Source organism: Staurois parvus, unplaced genomic scaffold, assembly GCF_062004578.1.
Source record: "Staurois parvus isolate SC_StPar_1 unplaced genomic scaffold, SC_StPar_1.0 ptg001068l, whole genome shotgun sequence".
NCBI classification, from domain to species: Eukaryota; Metazoa; Chordata; class Amphibia; order Anura; family Ranidae; genus Staurois; species Staurois parvus.
Window position 1 is genome coordinate 276,737 of NW_028318864.1, and position 16,760 is coordinate 293,496.

Here is a 16,760-nt window from a genome sequence, read left to right on the forward strand (position 1 = left end):
TCGTCTTTGCATTCACAGCTTACAGGTTATGTGCAATCTCTGCAACGGGAGCTGCAGAAGATACACCATCGGGTTCGCGAATCGCTCCCCGATCCAAATACAATAACAGGTGTTCTTTCTATTGAGCCAGGTGATTGGGTCGTCCTAAAGAAACATCAAAGAACCGGACTCGAGCCACGGTTCACCGGACCATACCAAGTCCAGCTGACGACACCTACCTCACTCAAACTCGAGGGACGAGACAACTGGGTGCACGCAAGCCACTGCAAGAAGCTTTTCAGCTACACCAGAGAATGAGGGGTGTCATTTTCCTTTTTCTTTTTGTTTGTATGTCATACATGTGTGTGAACGGAGGAAAAGACGGCAGATACCCCAACCTTTTATTTAAAATGCACCTGCGTTTAGCCAGAACCGCCAACAAAACCAACTGTTGGGTATGCTCTAAGCCCCCACCCAGTCATCACATGTCCGCAATGGCCGCTGTTCATGCCCTATATGACATCCGCGTCGGCATGAAAAAGCAAGGGACCCCTGGTCAGCCCCCACGTAGACATTTGTCGGTAGAACTTAATGACACATTTTTAGCAGGTAACATCAGTTTCAGCACCAATATTAGCTCTAGCTCCTGTAGGGCCCTCACCAGTCCATTATGGGTAACTGGGCAGCTAGGAAGCCCTCAGGTGTGCTTTAACATCAGCTTTGGCACAGGTAACAAGTTTGTTGGGACTACCACCTGCGAGGGAGGTATAACTGTCAATCTGACTAACCAGACTTCCCTTCTGAGTAACCACACTGACCGACCAGACCACGTTTGTTGGAAGGACGGATGTGATGTGCAGACTGAGGGAGCAATCCCCCAGTCTGTGCAACTGTTGCTCAGTGCCAGAGGCCGAACGAGGAACTCCTCCTGTTCTGCTCTGACAGGTCCATACTATTTTCTGTGTGGTTCGGCAGCCTATAGAACATTTCCCCAGAACGCGAAAGGTTCGTGTGCCCTCATAAAGCTAGTCCCCGCATCCTATGTAGTGATGGACCATGAAGAGTTGATGGTCCACAAGAAGGTAAGGATGGCAGGGAGAGTTCGCAGGGAACTGTTCTCTGAGGGCGACCAGGCATGGGCTTGGTTCCCCTCATGGACAGGATGGGGAATAGAACTTATGAAGCGCCTGAACAATTTTTCTGTCATCGTGGATAGTATGTTTAACGAGACCGTAGAGGCTGTCAGAGAAATTGCCCAAGAACAACGGCAGATGGGAATTTTAGTGCTTCAGGAGAAGATGGCCCTTGATTATCTTTTAGCCGCCAAAGGGGGGTTCTGTGAGTTCATCGGAGAGGATTGTTGTACTTGGATAGAAGACACCGATGACAAGGTCCAGGCCCATATGGACAAAGTTAGTGAACTACAGGGAAAAGCTAGAGCTATAGCTAGTGAGGGTTGGAATCCGTTCAAGGGTTTGGGAGGATTGGGAGATTTCCTGTTCTCCATCGGATCTTGGTTGAAGGAAGTGGGAGTGTATATCCTGATGCTTCTCTTTTTCATCTGCCTTTTATACGCCGCGGTGAGATGTTCCTGTTGCCTCATCGACCGTGTAAACCAAGCTCGGGCAGACGACCACATCTCCATGCCCGCTCCTGGGATCCCACTCCAACCACTGATCGGAGGAAGACCTCACCAACCATCCACCTTCTCTACAGATTACGTCCTGGCTTCCCTCTAATTTATCTCTCTGAAGACCACATTCTCCAAGACCTTCAAGCAAGCTTCAAGCCTCATCATGGTTTGTGTCTGCGATTTGGAAAACCGTCTGGGTCGAGACCAGCCTTGTGTGGCCCCGTCTGCAGGGGCAATTTGAGAATCTATTGCTGGATCTCCCCAGACCACCGTGGGATCACAAGCTTTATTCATACCACAAGTCTGTTTGTGGTTTTTGCAAGAGCCTTCCTGTAGTGAAGGTTCCAACGCTCTTGAGGATCATCGCTTCAATCAAGCCTGTTTGCGTCGAGTCTGCGTCGGGTCTTGTTGTTTCAGGTACCCCGTGGAGCTTTATTCTCAGGGACAACTACAGGAACTCTTTGAAGTTTGAGACTACACCCATCAAGCTGAAGAAGATCAAGAAGGGACACGAGGAGAATATGATAAAACAGGAGGGAATGTCATGGAAATTTTGTATTATTGGTCGAACTTTAAATGTGTCATATATTCGTGTTATTCATATGTCTCTCGTGTGGCTTAATTAAAGCTCTGAAGGCTGCAATTGGGCCATGCGCATGTACAATGTATGTATTACAGTACTCAGCTTGGTAATGGATGAGATGGCAGATCTGCGCTTATAGACCGGCGTGTATACCACCACAGCATTCCATGCGAATGCTGCTGTCAGTAGACTGTGGGCCTGTATCCACATATCAGCAGCATGGTACCACGTGGGCTTCATAACGCAATGCGCAAGCGGTGTGAACTCCACGTGTAGGCTTATGCATATCTTACAACCCATTACCAATCTGAACTGTATCTTGGATGGATGTGTTTTAATAAAGATCGTATCGGGCCCATCCAGGTACAGACTGGTATTTTTAGGAGATGCTTGTGCAGAGAATTTTACATACCAATAGAAGCTAGTAGGACAGGAAATATGACCTCAGATGGCTCATAGGGGGGAAGGGGAGGAAGTCTGCTGACCTCAGAAGACTCATGGGGGAGGACCAGTGATAGATAATAGCAAAGGCTATGCTCCAATTGGAATGTACATCCTCTGTATAGGCAATCCCCATTGCATTGTTCGGTGGGAGGGGATTGACTTTATTCATGTGGGGGGCATGTGTGTATTTTTAATAAAACAGAGAGCTGAGCCTGAAATCAGCCCTTATGTGGATTGCAACCAGCCTTAGAGTGTCGTGTGATCATTCTAGGGTAACGGAGCTCCAATTCTCCCACAATTCAACAGAACCAAAGTATTTGGATGGGCAGGAATCGTGTAGTTTAGCTGCAGTCGTGGTAAGCGGGATTCGCACAGCTTTATGGGGGATTTCTGCACATCCAACTGCGAGTACTCACGGTAAGGAGAAATTCGTTAAAGCGAATTTCCAAGACAGGGTCTGCTGGCAGGGGGGTCATTAGCAAAAGTGTACCCCTTTATATAAAAGGGGGCGCCCTGATGCTGCCCCCCCTTGTGAATGAGTAAAGGGTACAAAATAAATAAAATAGTGCCTTGAGTGTTGGTGGGGTCCTAAACCAAACAATTGTTGGAAGCGACCAAAATCAGTGGAAGTCTAAACTGGAACTTCAGCAACGCATAGACTTCTGCTATCTCTGGGGAAATTGCTGCTCTCATCTCCACTCCAAACTGGAACTTCAGCAACGCATAGACTTCTGCCATATCTGGGGAAATTGCTGCTCTCATCTCCACTCCAAACTGGAACTTCAGCAACGCATAGACTTCTGCTATCTCTGGGGAAATTGCTGCTCTCATCTCCACTCCAAACTGGAACTTCAGCAACGCATAGACTTCTGCTATCTCTGGGGAAATTGCTGCTCTCATCTCCACTCCAAACTGGAACTTCAGCAACGCATAGACTTCTGCTTTCTCTGGGGAAATTGCTGCTCATCTCCACTCCAAACTGGAACTTCAGCAACGCATAGACTTCTGCTTTCTCTGGGGAAATTGCTGCTCATCTCCACTCCAAACTGGAACTTCAGCAATGCATAGACTTCTGCCATCTCTGGGGAAATTGCTGCTCTCATCTCCACTCCAAACTGGAACTTCAGCAACGCATAGACTTCTGCCATCTCTGGGGAAATTGCTGCGCTCATCTCCACTCCAAACTGGAACTTCAGCAACGCATAGACTTCTGCCATCTCTGGGGAAATTGCTGCTCTCGTCTCCACTCTAAACTGGAACTTCAGCAACACATAGACTTCTGCCATCTCTGGGGAAATTGCTGCTCTCATCTCCACTCCAAACTGGAACTTCAGCAAGTTATACATTTAGATCAGCTCATGGAGGGAGGTCACAGCCGGGGCGTGGTCACAGATGGGGCGGGGTCACAGATGGGGCGGGGTCACAGCCTTCAAACAGTTCTTTATACAGGCCATACATGAGCTGAAAATCAAGTGATTTAACAAACGATAAACAAAAAATCGGTCGTTCGTTAAGCTGACGTTACCACCACCACTTACACAAATCAGCCGACTAAGTCATGAAGATAACCCCATATAACAGCCAGACTTCTGCTCCTTGCAGGTCACGGCTCATGAGCATATTTTTTTTGTTAAAACGATCGTCCGTTTTGGCCATCATTGCCGCACAAATCGTCCGTTTTCCACAAATTATTCTTTCAGATGAAAAATCAACTGATTTTCGAACCGTCTATGGCCGGCATTAGTCCTCAGTGCCCAGGACTGTTAGGTTTAAGCACCCATCGGCAGGGTCTGCATCATATGGTGCAGGATTATCTAGGGGCAAGAGCAGACTTGGAGACCTTTCCAACTGAACATCCACTGGGTTACTGGGTCTTGAGGATGGATCACTGGCCAGAACTTGCTCAATATGCCATCCAGCTACTGACCTGTCCTGCACCCAGCGTGCTTTCCGAACGGACATTCAGTGCTGCTGGAGGATTTGTGATGGATAAAAGAGTGCGTCTGTCCACAGACTCCGCTGACCAGCTGACATTTATCAACATGAATCAGTCCTGGATCAACAGCAACTATCTTGTCCCTGATGCTGATGTAACTGATTCCATTTGTTAGGGATCTGGGATCCCTTGAAGACTGCCTATGCTGCCTATCCTATTCCTCAGTCCTGATTATTATTATTATACAGGATTTATGGCGCCAACAGTTTGCTCAGCGCTTTACAATATAACAAGGAAAAATGTCACCAGCACACCGAGGATCACCAATACGGGTCCAAAGGTTTTAATAAACCATCACATAGTCACAGCAAGGCAACGTTTCAGAGTCTCGCAGGACCCCTTCATCAGGCATGTGACCTGCCTGATGAAGGGGGTCCTGCGAGACTCCAAAGCATCCCATGCCTGATGAAGGGGTCCTGCGAGGCTAAGAAGCGTCACATGCCTGATGAAGGGGTCCTGCGAGGCTCAGAAGCGTCACATGCCTGATGAAGGGGTCCTGTGAGGCTCAGAAGCGCCCCATGCCTGATGAAGGGGTCCTGCGAGACTCCAAAGCATCCCATGCCTGATGAAGGGGTCCTGTGAGGCTCAGAAGCGTCACATGCCTGATGAAGGGGTCCTACGAGGCTCAGAAGCGTCCCATGCCTGATGAAGGGGTCCTACGAGGCTCAGAAGCATCACATGCCTGATGAAGGGGTCCTACGAGGCTCAGAAGCATCACATGCCTGATGAAGGGGTCCTGCAAGACTCAGAAGCATCACATGCCTGATGAAGGGGTCCTACGAGGCTCAGAAGCGTCCCATGCGTGATGAAGGGGTCCTACGAGGCTCAGAAGCGTCACATGCCTGATGAAGGGGTCCTGCAAGACTCAGAAGTGCCCCATGCCTGATGAAGGGGTCCTATGAGGCTCAGAAGCGTCACATGCCTGATGAAGGGGTCCTACGAGGCTCAGAAGCGTCCCATGCCTGATGAAGGGGTCCTGCGAGACTCCAAAGCGTCCCATGCCTGATGAAGGGGTCCTACGAGGCTCAGAAGCATTACATGCCTGATGAAGGGGTCCTACGAGGCTCAGAAGCGTCACATGCCTGATGAAGGGGTCCTGCGAGGCTCAGAAGCATCACATGCCTGATGAAGGGGTCCAGCGAGACTCAGAAGCATCACATGCCTGATGAAGGGGTCCTACGAGGCTCAGAAGCGTCCCATGCCTGATGAAGGGGTCCTGCGAGACTCCAAAGCGTCCCATGCCTGATGAAGGGGTCCTGCGAGACTCTGAAGTGTCACATCTGAGACGGAGGAGGAAGTTGTCACGATCTCCTCCTCTCGCCGATCGACTGACGTGTTCGATGGTCATGCCCCTCAATTCATGTCCCTGGTGTCCTGCCAAAATAAAATGGACTGCTACGGGTTTGCTCAAATCAATGGGTTCACCTTTGGTACTCTTGACTAGAGCTGTCCTCATGTCACTCCTGTGATTCTGAAATCTCCGCTTAAAGGGACCAAACGTTTTCCCCACATAAACTGGTGAGCCGGGCATTTCAGAATATAAACGCAGTGATCGGTGTTACAGTTCAGGAAACCCTGTATCTGGTAACGTTTCCCACTGTGGGGGGGGTGTGAAATATTCCCCACAGATCAATGAGTTGCATACATTACAATTGTAACACTTGTAGCAACCTTGTCTTTCTGAGAACTTGAATACTGTCCTGACACACTGTAGGTGTCCCCATTGCAGCTCACTTGGCAGTCGGAGACACCCCCCCACATCTCTAGGCATCAGTCTTTATCTTCTGTCAGGGACATATATGCTGCTGGTCGTTGTTTCCAGAACCCAGCGCTGCTTTCAGCTGACACTTTATTCCAGTCCGGGGAGTACCATGATCCACATGTGACCACCATGTTTATATCCCCGGGAATGCAGTTTATGTACATCTGATGATTGTTTTATTTATTTTCTCAGTTTGTAATGTTTCTGTTTCCATTGATTTGAATACATTTTTGGAGGGAACATGACATCATGGGGCGGGGCCAAGCTCATTTCACTTCACTCTGATTGGTGGATGGTTTTCTTAAATAGTTCTCCAGTTTCTATCACAATTTGTCACATGCCTGATGAAGGAGTCCTGCGAGACTCCGAAACGTTGCCTTGCTGTGACTATGTGATGGTTTATTAAAACCTTTGGACCCGTATTGGTGATCCTCGGTGTGCTGGGGACATTTTATCCTCGCTGATTTTGTTCAGTTCCAGCCGACGGTCGCTGCAGCACCCACTTATACACACCGCCATTTTTAACACAGGAACGTGTGCGTTTGGATTGTACACTTACAATATAACGGGAGACAATACAGCAACAATACAGTTCAATACAAGAGGGATAGGAGGGCCTGATCCTGGGAGCTTACAAGGAGGGAGGGGCTAGTGGTACAAAAGGTAGTAACTGTGGGAGATGGACTGGTAGGAGGAGTAGAAGATTCCATTATTAGCTGAGGGCAGGATAGGCTTCCCTGAAGAGATAGTTTTTCAGAGATCGCCTAAAAGTGAGCAGAGTAGGCGATAGTCTGATAAATTGGGGTAGAGAGTTCCAGAGGATGGGGGAAGCTCTGGAGAAGTCCTGGAGACAAGCATGGGAGGAGGAGACAAGCATGGGAGAAGGAGGCAAGGAAGCTAGAGAACATGAGGTCGAGGGAGGAGCGGAGAGTACAGTTTGGGTGATATTTGGAGACAAGATTGCTGATGTAATTTGGGGCAGAGTTATAAATGGCTTTATGTTATTGTTAATGTTTTGACTTTTATCCATTGGGCAATGGGAAGCCAGTGGAGGGATTGGAAGAGGGGTGGAGGACACTGAGTGGAGGACAGTGGAGGGATTGGCAGAGAGGGGCGGAGGACACTGAGTGGAGGCCAGTGGAGGGATTATAAGAGAGGGGATGAGGACACTGAGTGGAGGCCAGTGGAGGGATTGGAAGAGGGGTGGAGGACACTGAGTGGAGGACAGTGGAGGGATTGGCAGAGAGGGGCGGAGGACACTGAGTGGAAGCCAGTGGAGGGATTAGAAGAGAGGGGTTGAGGACACTGAGTGGAGGCCAGTGGAGGGATTGGCAGAGAGGGGTGGAGGACACTGAGTGAAGAACAGTGGAGGGATTGGCAGAGAGGGGTGGAAGGACACTGAGTGGAGGCCAGTGGAGGGATTGGCAGAGAGGGGTGGAGGACACTGAGTGAAGGACAGTGGAGGGATTGGCAGAGAGGGGTGGAAGGACACTGAGTGGAGGCCAGTGGAGGGATTGGCAGAGAGGGGTGGAAGGACACTGAGTGGAGGCCAGTGGAGGGATTGGCAGAGAGGGGTGGAGGCCAGTGGAGGGATTGGCAGAGAGGGGTGGCAGATACAGAATGGTTAGTAAGGTGGATGAATCTGGGAGCAGCATTCATGAAAGACTGAAGAGTTGATAGCCTGCGATCAGATCAGCCAATGAGGAGGGAGTTACAATAGTCAAGGTGAGATATAACAAGGGAGTGAATAAGTTGCTTAGTAGTTTCCGAGGTTAGGAACGGCCGTATCTTGGAGATGTTGTGGAGGTGAAGTCTACAAGATTTGGACAGTGATTGGATTTGGGGGTGAAAGGACAGATTGAAGTCTAGGATTACACCCAGTACCCTGGCATGAGGGGAGGGACTGATTGTTGTGTTATTGATCTTGATGGAGAAGTCAGGGGAGGGGGAATGGGCTGGAGGGAATACTAAGAGCTCAGTTTTGGAAAGATTGAGTTTGAGGCAGTGGAGTGACATCCATACCGATATGTCACTTAGTAGGTTAGTAATGCGAGAGGAGGCTGAAGGGGTGAGGTGAGGGGTAGAGAGATAGATTTGTGTGTCATCAGCATAGAGATGGTACTTAAAGCCGTGGAAGTTTATCAAGTAACCAAGGGAGGAGGTGTAGATGGAGAAGAGTAGGGGTCCAGGAACGGAACCTTGAGGGACCCCTACTGTCAGGAATGGACTCAGCACTGGTGGTGGGACTCGCCTGCCGTGTGGGCTGCAGTACCAGAGCTGACCAGCGGGTGCTCTTAGCAGCCAGAAGCTCACAATCAGCCAAACCTGGGGCTGATTGTAGAAAGGTGTATATAAGGCATGACCAGGCCTGTGCTCTGGGCCTTGGTGTATGTTTTCCCATGAGCCTCTGTATCCTGTGTTCCTGCTTTGTTGCTGACCCGGCTTGATCCTGATCTCTGTTGACCGTCTCCTGTTCTGACTACTGGCTCATCCCTGACTATTCTTCTGCCTACTCCTATGCTGTTTGACCTCCTGTTGCTGTACCTTGGCTTGTGACCCGTTTACTCTTTGCCTGCTGCTCTGTACTGATCTGCCTCCACTGTTACCGACCCGGCTTGTCTGACCACGCTAACTACTCTGCCATCCATCCATCCTGCACGGATCCAGCCGTACCTGCACATACCTCTGGCGGATCCCTCTACCACTAGCAGGTGTACTCAGGGGCCGCGACCTCTTCTCAGTCTTGTGCCAAGTCCATCCCCACCATCAGGGGCTCTGGTGAAAAGGCAGACTGGGGCTTAGACTCCGCGCCCTGGGGAATCCTGCCCTGAGGACCGCTAGAGGTACCACCAAACGGTCATTACAGAACCCTACGGCCGGCCTGACCGTTCCACCTCTCCAGCCCTGACTACGCCTGTGTTCCTGCACCTCCTAAAGATTAGTGGAAGGTTGGTTTGCTCACTGTGCGTTTATATAGATATATCTGGGTGGCTAATAATAAACTGTACTATATTACCTGCGTTTCCCTGTGTCAGTCCACACCTTTCTGGTCATTCCTTGATTCCTGACATCACACCAAGGCCTTTCCTGACCAGAAGTGGCTGCACAGGGAAGCCATCTTGACTTGTTGTGAAGGATGCATCCTGATGAGTTTATATATTTGTCTATGCTAGTCTTTGATGACAGAGAATATGCCTATCAGACTCTGCGGGAGTATACCCGGGATCAGCTGCTAGAGTGCATACGGGTCGCTCATTCCCTAGTAGGTCAGGTCCTAGAGCTCTCTGAGGTGCAACCATTGATTCAGGCTTGTGTTGAGTTGGCTTCATCTAGTACCCCTGAAAGCAGGGATGAATTCCTTCCTCCATTCAGGGCGAGTCAAATATAATCACTGGTATGGTTGTTGGAGGATGATCCGGATTGCTTCTTGGAGCATTATTCAGCATGTTCACCACATGTGCTAAAGAAGTGTATAAACGCAGTGCAATCTTTGACCAGACAGGCCTTGTGTAAGCTGAGCGTTGTCCAACCCTTACTGCAGACATGGTCAGACTTGTTACACCCAGCCTCAATCAGTTTGCAACGAACCAGTCCTGTTTCTCATCATTCCTCTGCTCAAAGCTCTTTTCCTGCATTCCCGACAGCACCCCCAGTGACAGCCCCCCCAGTGACAGCCCAGTATGCCCAGCAATCTACCACATGTCAGTACCCTGCTCCCACTCACTGTACCATCCTGCCAGTTGACTCGGTGCCCGCTGTCGTGCCAGTTGACTCGGTGCCTGCTGTCGTGCCAGTTGACTCGGTGCCAGTTTACTCTGTGCCCGCTGTCGAGCCAGATGACTTGATGCCAGTTGACTTGGTGCCCGCCGTCGTGCCAGTTGACTTGGTGCCTGCTGTCGTACCAGTTGACTCGGTGCCCGCTGTCGATTCAGATGACTTGATGCCTGATGATTCGGTGCCCGCTGTCGTGCCAGTTGACTCGGTGCCCGCTGTCGTACCAGTTGACTCGGTGCCCGCTGTCGTACCAGTTGACTCGGTGCCAGTTGACTCGGTGCCCGCTGTCGAGCCAGATGACTTGATGCCTGATGATTCGGTGCCAGTTGACTTGGTGCCCACTGTCGTACCAGTTGACTCGGTGCCAGTTGACTTGGTGCCCGCTGTTGAGCCGGGTGACTTGATGCCAGTTGACTCGGTGCCCGCTGTCATGCCAGTTGACTCGGTGCCCGCTGTCGAGCCAGATGACCTGATGCCTGAGGACCCAGTGCCCGCTGTTGAACCACATAACCTGATACCTGATGACTTGGTGCCCGCTGTCGTGCCAGTTGATTCAGTGACCACTGTTGTGCCAGTTAATTTGGTGCCTGCTGTCGAGCTTGGTGACCCGGTACCCGCGGTTCTGCTAGATGGCTTGGTGCCCGCTGACGTGCCCGGTGACTCTGTGCCCGCTGTCGTGCCAGATGACTCGGTGCCCGCTGACGTGCCTCTGCCCGCTGCACAGCTCGACATGCCAGCCCCTGATGTCCAGTTAAACTGGCCCATAACTGATACCCAGCCTGTGCCCAGTGACCTGCCTTCCTGGGTTCTCCTACACAAAGAGAAGTCTACCAGTAGGAAACCCAGCCAGCCGGTTTACTCCGGCAGTAGGATATTCAGCCAGTTACCTGACCCGGGCAGTGGAACATTTTGCCCACTAAGGACTGTTTGGAGCATCCTGAGGCCGCTCCTTGAGGGGGGGGTACTGTCAGGAATGGACTCAGCACTGGTGGTGGGACTCGCCTGCCGTGTGGGCTGCAGTACCAGAGCTGACCAGCGGGTGCTCTCAGCACTGGTGGTGGAACTCACCTGCCGTGTGGGCTGCAGTACCAGAGCTGACTAGCAGGTGCTCTTAGCAGCCAGAAGCTCACAATCAGCCAAACCTGGGGCTGATTGTAGAAAGGTGTATATAAGGCATGACCAGGCCTGTGCTCTGGGCCTTGGTGTATGTTTTCCCATGAGCCTCTGTACCTGTATCCTGTGTTCCTGCTTCGTTGCTGACCCGCCTTGATCCTGATCTCTGTTGACCGTCTCCTGTTCTGACTACTGGCTCATCCCTGACTATTCTTCTGCCTCCTCCTATGCTGTTTGACCTCCTGTTGCTGTACCTTGGCTTGTGACCCGTTTACTCTTTGCCTGCTGCTCTGTACTGATCTGCCTCCACCGTTACCGACCCGGCTTGTCTGACCACGCTAACTACTCTGCCATCCATCCATCCTGCACGGATCCAGCCGTACCTGCACATACCTCTGGCGGATCCCTCTACCACTAGCAGGTGTACTCAGGGGCCGCGACCTGGTCTCAGTCCTGCGCCAAGTCTATCCCCACCATCAGGGGCTCTGGTGAAAAGGCAGACTGGGGCTTAGACTCCGCGCCCTGGGGAATCCTGCCCTGAGGACCGCTAGAGGTACCACCAAACGGTCATTACAGAACCCTACGGCCGGCCTGACCGTTCCACCTCTCCAGCCCTGACTACGCCTGTGTTCCTGCACCTCCTAAAGATTAGTGGAAGGTTGGTTTGCTCACTGTGCGTTTTATATAGATATATATCTGGGTGGCTAATAATAAACTATACTATATTACCTGCGTTTCCCTGTGTCAGTCCACACCTTTCTGGTCACTCCTTGATTCCTGACACCTACAGAAAGAGGGAGTGAAAAGGAAGAGGCAGCATAATAGGTAATGCTAAAGGAGTGCTGCGATAGGTAGGAGGAGAACCAGGAGAGAGCAGGGTCTTGGAGACCAAGAGAGGAGTTTTTAGAGGAGGAGGGGATGGTCAACCGTATCAAAAGCTGCAGAGAGGTCAAGTAGTAAGAATACGGAGTAGTGGCCATTGGCTGGGATGAGCATGGAGTAGTGGCCATTGGTTGGGATGAGCACGGAGTAGTGGCCATTGGTTGGGATGAGCACGGAGTAGTGGCCATTGGTTGGGATGAGCACGGAGTAGTGGCCATTGGTTGGGATGAGCACGGAGTAGTGGCCATTGGTTGGGATGAGCACGGAGTAGTGGCCATTGGTTGGGATGAGCACGGAGTAGTGGCCATTGGTTGGGATGAGCACGGAGTAGTGGCCATTGGTTGGGATGAGCACGGAGTAGTGGCCATTGGTTGGGATGAGCACGGAGTAGTGGCCATTGGTTGGGATGAGCACGGAGTAGTGGCCATTGGTTGGGATGAGCACGGAGTAGTGGCCATTGGTTGGGATGAGCACGGAGTAGTGGCCATTGGTTGGGATGAGCACGGAGCAGTGGCCATTGGTTGGGATGAGTACGGAGCAGTGGCCATTGGTTGGGATGAGTACGGAGCAGTGGCCATTGGTTGGGATTAGTATGGAGTAGTGGCCATTGGTTTTAGCTGTTAGTAGATCATTAGTGAGGTTTAGTAGGGCAGTGTCAGTGGAGTCTAGTGAGAGAAAGCCAGACTGTAAAGGGTCAGGAAGGTTGTTGTCGGTGAGGTGGGAGCTCAGGCGATTGTAGACTAAACGTTCTAGGAGTTTAGAGGTAAATGGCAGCAGGGAGATGGGTCTTAAGTTGTTCAGGTTGGTGGGGTCCAGGGAGGGCTTGTAAAGCATGGGAGTGATGTGTGCATGCTTTAGGGGGGAGGGGAAGGCACCATTAGAGAGGGAGATATTGAAGATGTGAGGGAGCATAGGATGGAAGAAGAGGGTGACTGTAGTAGTTGTGAAGGGACAGGATCCAGGGGGCAGGTAGTGAGACGGGCTTCTGAGAAAACCTTAATGACCTCTTCGGTAGTAGAAAGGTCAAAAGAGGAAAGTGTTGAGGGAGGTTTAGTATAAGGTATGCTAAGTGGGATGGATGTCTGTGCAGTGGAGATGCCCCTACGAAGTGCATCAATCTTATTTTTGGGAATCCTCTGCAATGTGTTAGTGCTGCTGGGCCAGTTCAGCCGTGTTACATTGTCTTGGTTACCACCTTGTCAGAACGTTTCTACCAATACACGTTACTGCAATCTCTGGTCTCCATGTGTATTCTCTCCTCTCTGGGTGCCAATCACCTGGCCCCGCCCACAGATGTGTACAGCAGGCGGGTGTGGAAAGACATCAGTGGTTTACTAAAGGAAAATACCCTCATTTTCCCCAGAGCTTAGTGAATGTGGCGAAGCTTCACTTTGTAAAAAGCATCCAATCAGGTGCAAGGAAAATAATCCCAGCATGCAGTGGTAATTTCATCGACAAAAACATTTTCACCCATAATTTTCCTTAGTGGCATTTTTCCAATGATGAAAACAAAATGCAAATGACCCGACATATTCATCAATGGAGGAAAACTATGAGGAAAATCAATTTATTTTCGCCAATGAATGAAAAGGTAATGAAAATGTGAGGGAGGGACGTTAACCTATGGGGACTTCCGGGGTCCTTGGAGCTCCACCTGTAAAACCTGTGAGTGCTTCCCCTCCCAGCAAGCAAGGTATTGACTGTAGTGTGTCTAATACTGTGTGCATTCAGGACCTCCCCAGACCACCCAGAGCATTGTGTACATTACAGGTCACTTCAGACCACCCAGAGAACTTTGTGCATTACAGGACTCCTCAGACCACCATCCAGAGCCCTGTGTGCGTTATAGGCCTCTTCAGATCACCCAGAGAACTGTGTGCATTACAGGCCTCCTCAGACCACTGTCTAAAGTACCATCTGAACTTGTAATGCACAGTGCTCTGGATGGTGATCTGAGGAGGCATTTAATGCACACAGTGCTCACAGTGCTCTGGACGGTGGTTGGAGGAGGCCTGTAATACACACAGTGCTCTGGATGGCCATCTGAGGAGGCCTGTAATGCACACAGAGCTCTGGATGGTCATCTGAGCAGGCCTGTAATGCACACAGTGCTCTGGATGGTCATCTGAGGAGGCCTGTAATGCACACTGTGCTCTGGATGGTCTTCTGAAGAGGCCTGTAGTGCACGCAGTGTTCTGGATGGTCAACTGAGGAGGCCTGTAATGCACACAGTGCTCTGGATGGTCATCTGAGGAGGCCTGTAATGCACACAGTGCTCTGGATGGTCATCTGAGGAGGCCTGTAATGCACACAGTGCTCTGGATGGTCTTCTGAAGAGGCCTGTAATGCACACAGTGCTTTGGATGGTCTTCTGAAGAGGCCTGTAGTGCACACAGTGTTCTGGATGGTCAACTGAGGAGGCCTGTAATGCACACAGTGCTCTGGGTGGTCTGAGGAGGCCTGTAATACACAGTGCTCTGAATGGTCATCTGAGGAGGCCTGTAATGCATAAAGTGTTCTGGATGGTGATCTGAGGAGGCCTGTAATGCACACAGTCTTCTGGATGGTCACCTGAGGAGGCCTGTAATGCACATAGTGCTCTGGATGTTCATCTGAGGAGGCTTGTAATGCACACAGTGCTCTGGATGGTCTTCTGAAGAGGCCTGTAATGCACACAGTGCTCTGGATGGTCAACTGAGGAGGCCTGTAATGCACACAGTGCTCTGGGTGGTCTGAGGAGGCCTGTAATACACAGTGCTCTGAATGGTCATCTGAGGAGGCCTGTAATGCATAAAGTGTTCTGGATGGTGATCTGAGGAGGCCTGTAATGCACACAGTCTTCTGGGTGGTCATCTGAGGAGGCCTGTAATGCACACAGTGCTCTGGATGGTCATCTGAGGAGGCCTGTAATGCACACAGTGCTCTGGATGGTCATCTGAGGAGGCCTGTAATGCACACAGTGGTCTGGATGGTCAGCTGAGGTGGCCTGTAATGCACACAATGCTCTGGACGGTGGTCTGAGGAGGCCTGTAATGCACACAGTGTTCTGGATGGTCATCTGAGGAGGCCTGTAATGCACACAGTGCTCTGGCTGGTCCTCTGAGGAGGCCTGTAATGCACACAGTGCTCTGGATGGTCATCTGAGGAGGCCTGTAATGCACACAGTGCTCTGGATGGTCATCTGAGGAGGCCTGTAATGCACACAGTGCTCTGGATGGTCAGCTGAGGTGGCCTGTAATGCACACAGTGCTCTGGATGGTCATCTGAGGAGGCCTGTAATGCACACAGTGCTCTGGATGGTCAGCTGAGGTGGCCTGTAATGCACACAGTGCTCTGGATGGTCATCTGAGGAGGCCTGTGATGCACACAGTGCTCTGGCTGGTCATCTGAGGAGGCCTGTAATGCACACAGTGCTCTGGCTGGTCATCTGAGGAGGCCTGTAATGCACACAGTGCTCTGGCTGGTCATCTGAGGAGGCCTGTAATGCACACAGTGCTCTGGCTGGTCATCTGAGGAGGCCTGTAATGCACACAGTGCTCTGGCTGGTCATCTGAGGAGGCCTGTAATGCACACAGTGCTCTGGCTGGTCATCTGAGGAGGCCTGTAATGCACCCAATGCTCTGGATGGTCATCTGAGGAGGCCTGTAATGCACACAGTGGTCTGGATGGTCAGCTGAGGTGGCCTGTAATGCACACAATGCTCTGGACGGTGGTCTGAGGAGGCCTGTAATGCACACAGTGTTCTGGATGGTCATCTGAGGAGGCCTGTAATGCACACAGTGTTCTGGATGGTCATCTGAGGAGGCCTGTAATGCACACAGTGCTCTGGCTGGTCATCTGAGGAGGCCTGTAATGCACACAGTGCTCCGGCTGGTCATCTGAGGAGGTCTGTAATGCACACAGTGCTCTGACTGATCATCTGAGGAGGCCTGTAATGCACACAGTGCTCTGGATGGTCATCTGAGGAGGCCTGTAATGCACACAGTGCTCTGGATGGTCATCTGAGGAGGCCTGTAATGCACACAGTGCTAAGCACCCCACACCACTAAGCATGCTACAGTCACTACCTTGCTTGCTGGGAGGGGAAGCCCTCACAGGCTTTACAGACGGAGCTCCAAGGAAACTGGAAGTCTACGTGGGTAAACATCCCTCCCTCACATTGTCATTCTGTTTTCATTTGTTGATAAAAATGGAATTGTTTTTCCTCATAGTTTTCATCAATTGACAAAAATTTGGGGTCATTTTCATCTCATTTCCATCACTGGAGATATGCCGCTCATGAGAATTATGACACAAATGTTTTTGTGGATGAAATGAACACTGCTGGACTGGAGTAAGCTGCCTCCCTGTATAGAAAACCTTCAGCACAATAAATGCCTCCTATTGAATGTGCAGCTAGCATGTGATGTGTTCCCACATATAACAAAGTCCAATAGTAATAAAATGCAGCTCAGCAATGAGATGAATAGAAGGGCGCTTGTTGTGTTACCTGCATCCTCCTAAGTGCGTCTTTCAGTAGTGACAATCAGGAACACTCTTCTGTGCTTGTGATGGTCAATATATGCTACTCATCATCTATTCCGATAAGTACATA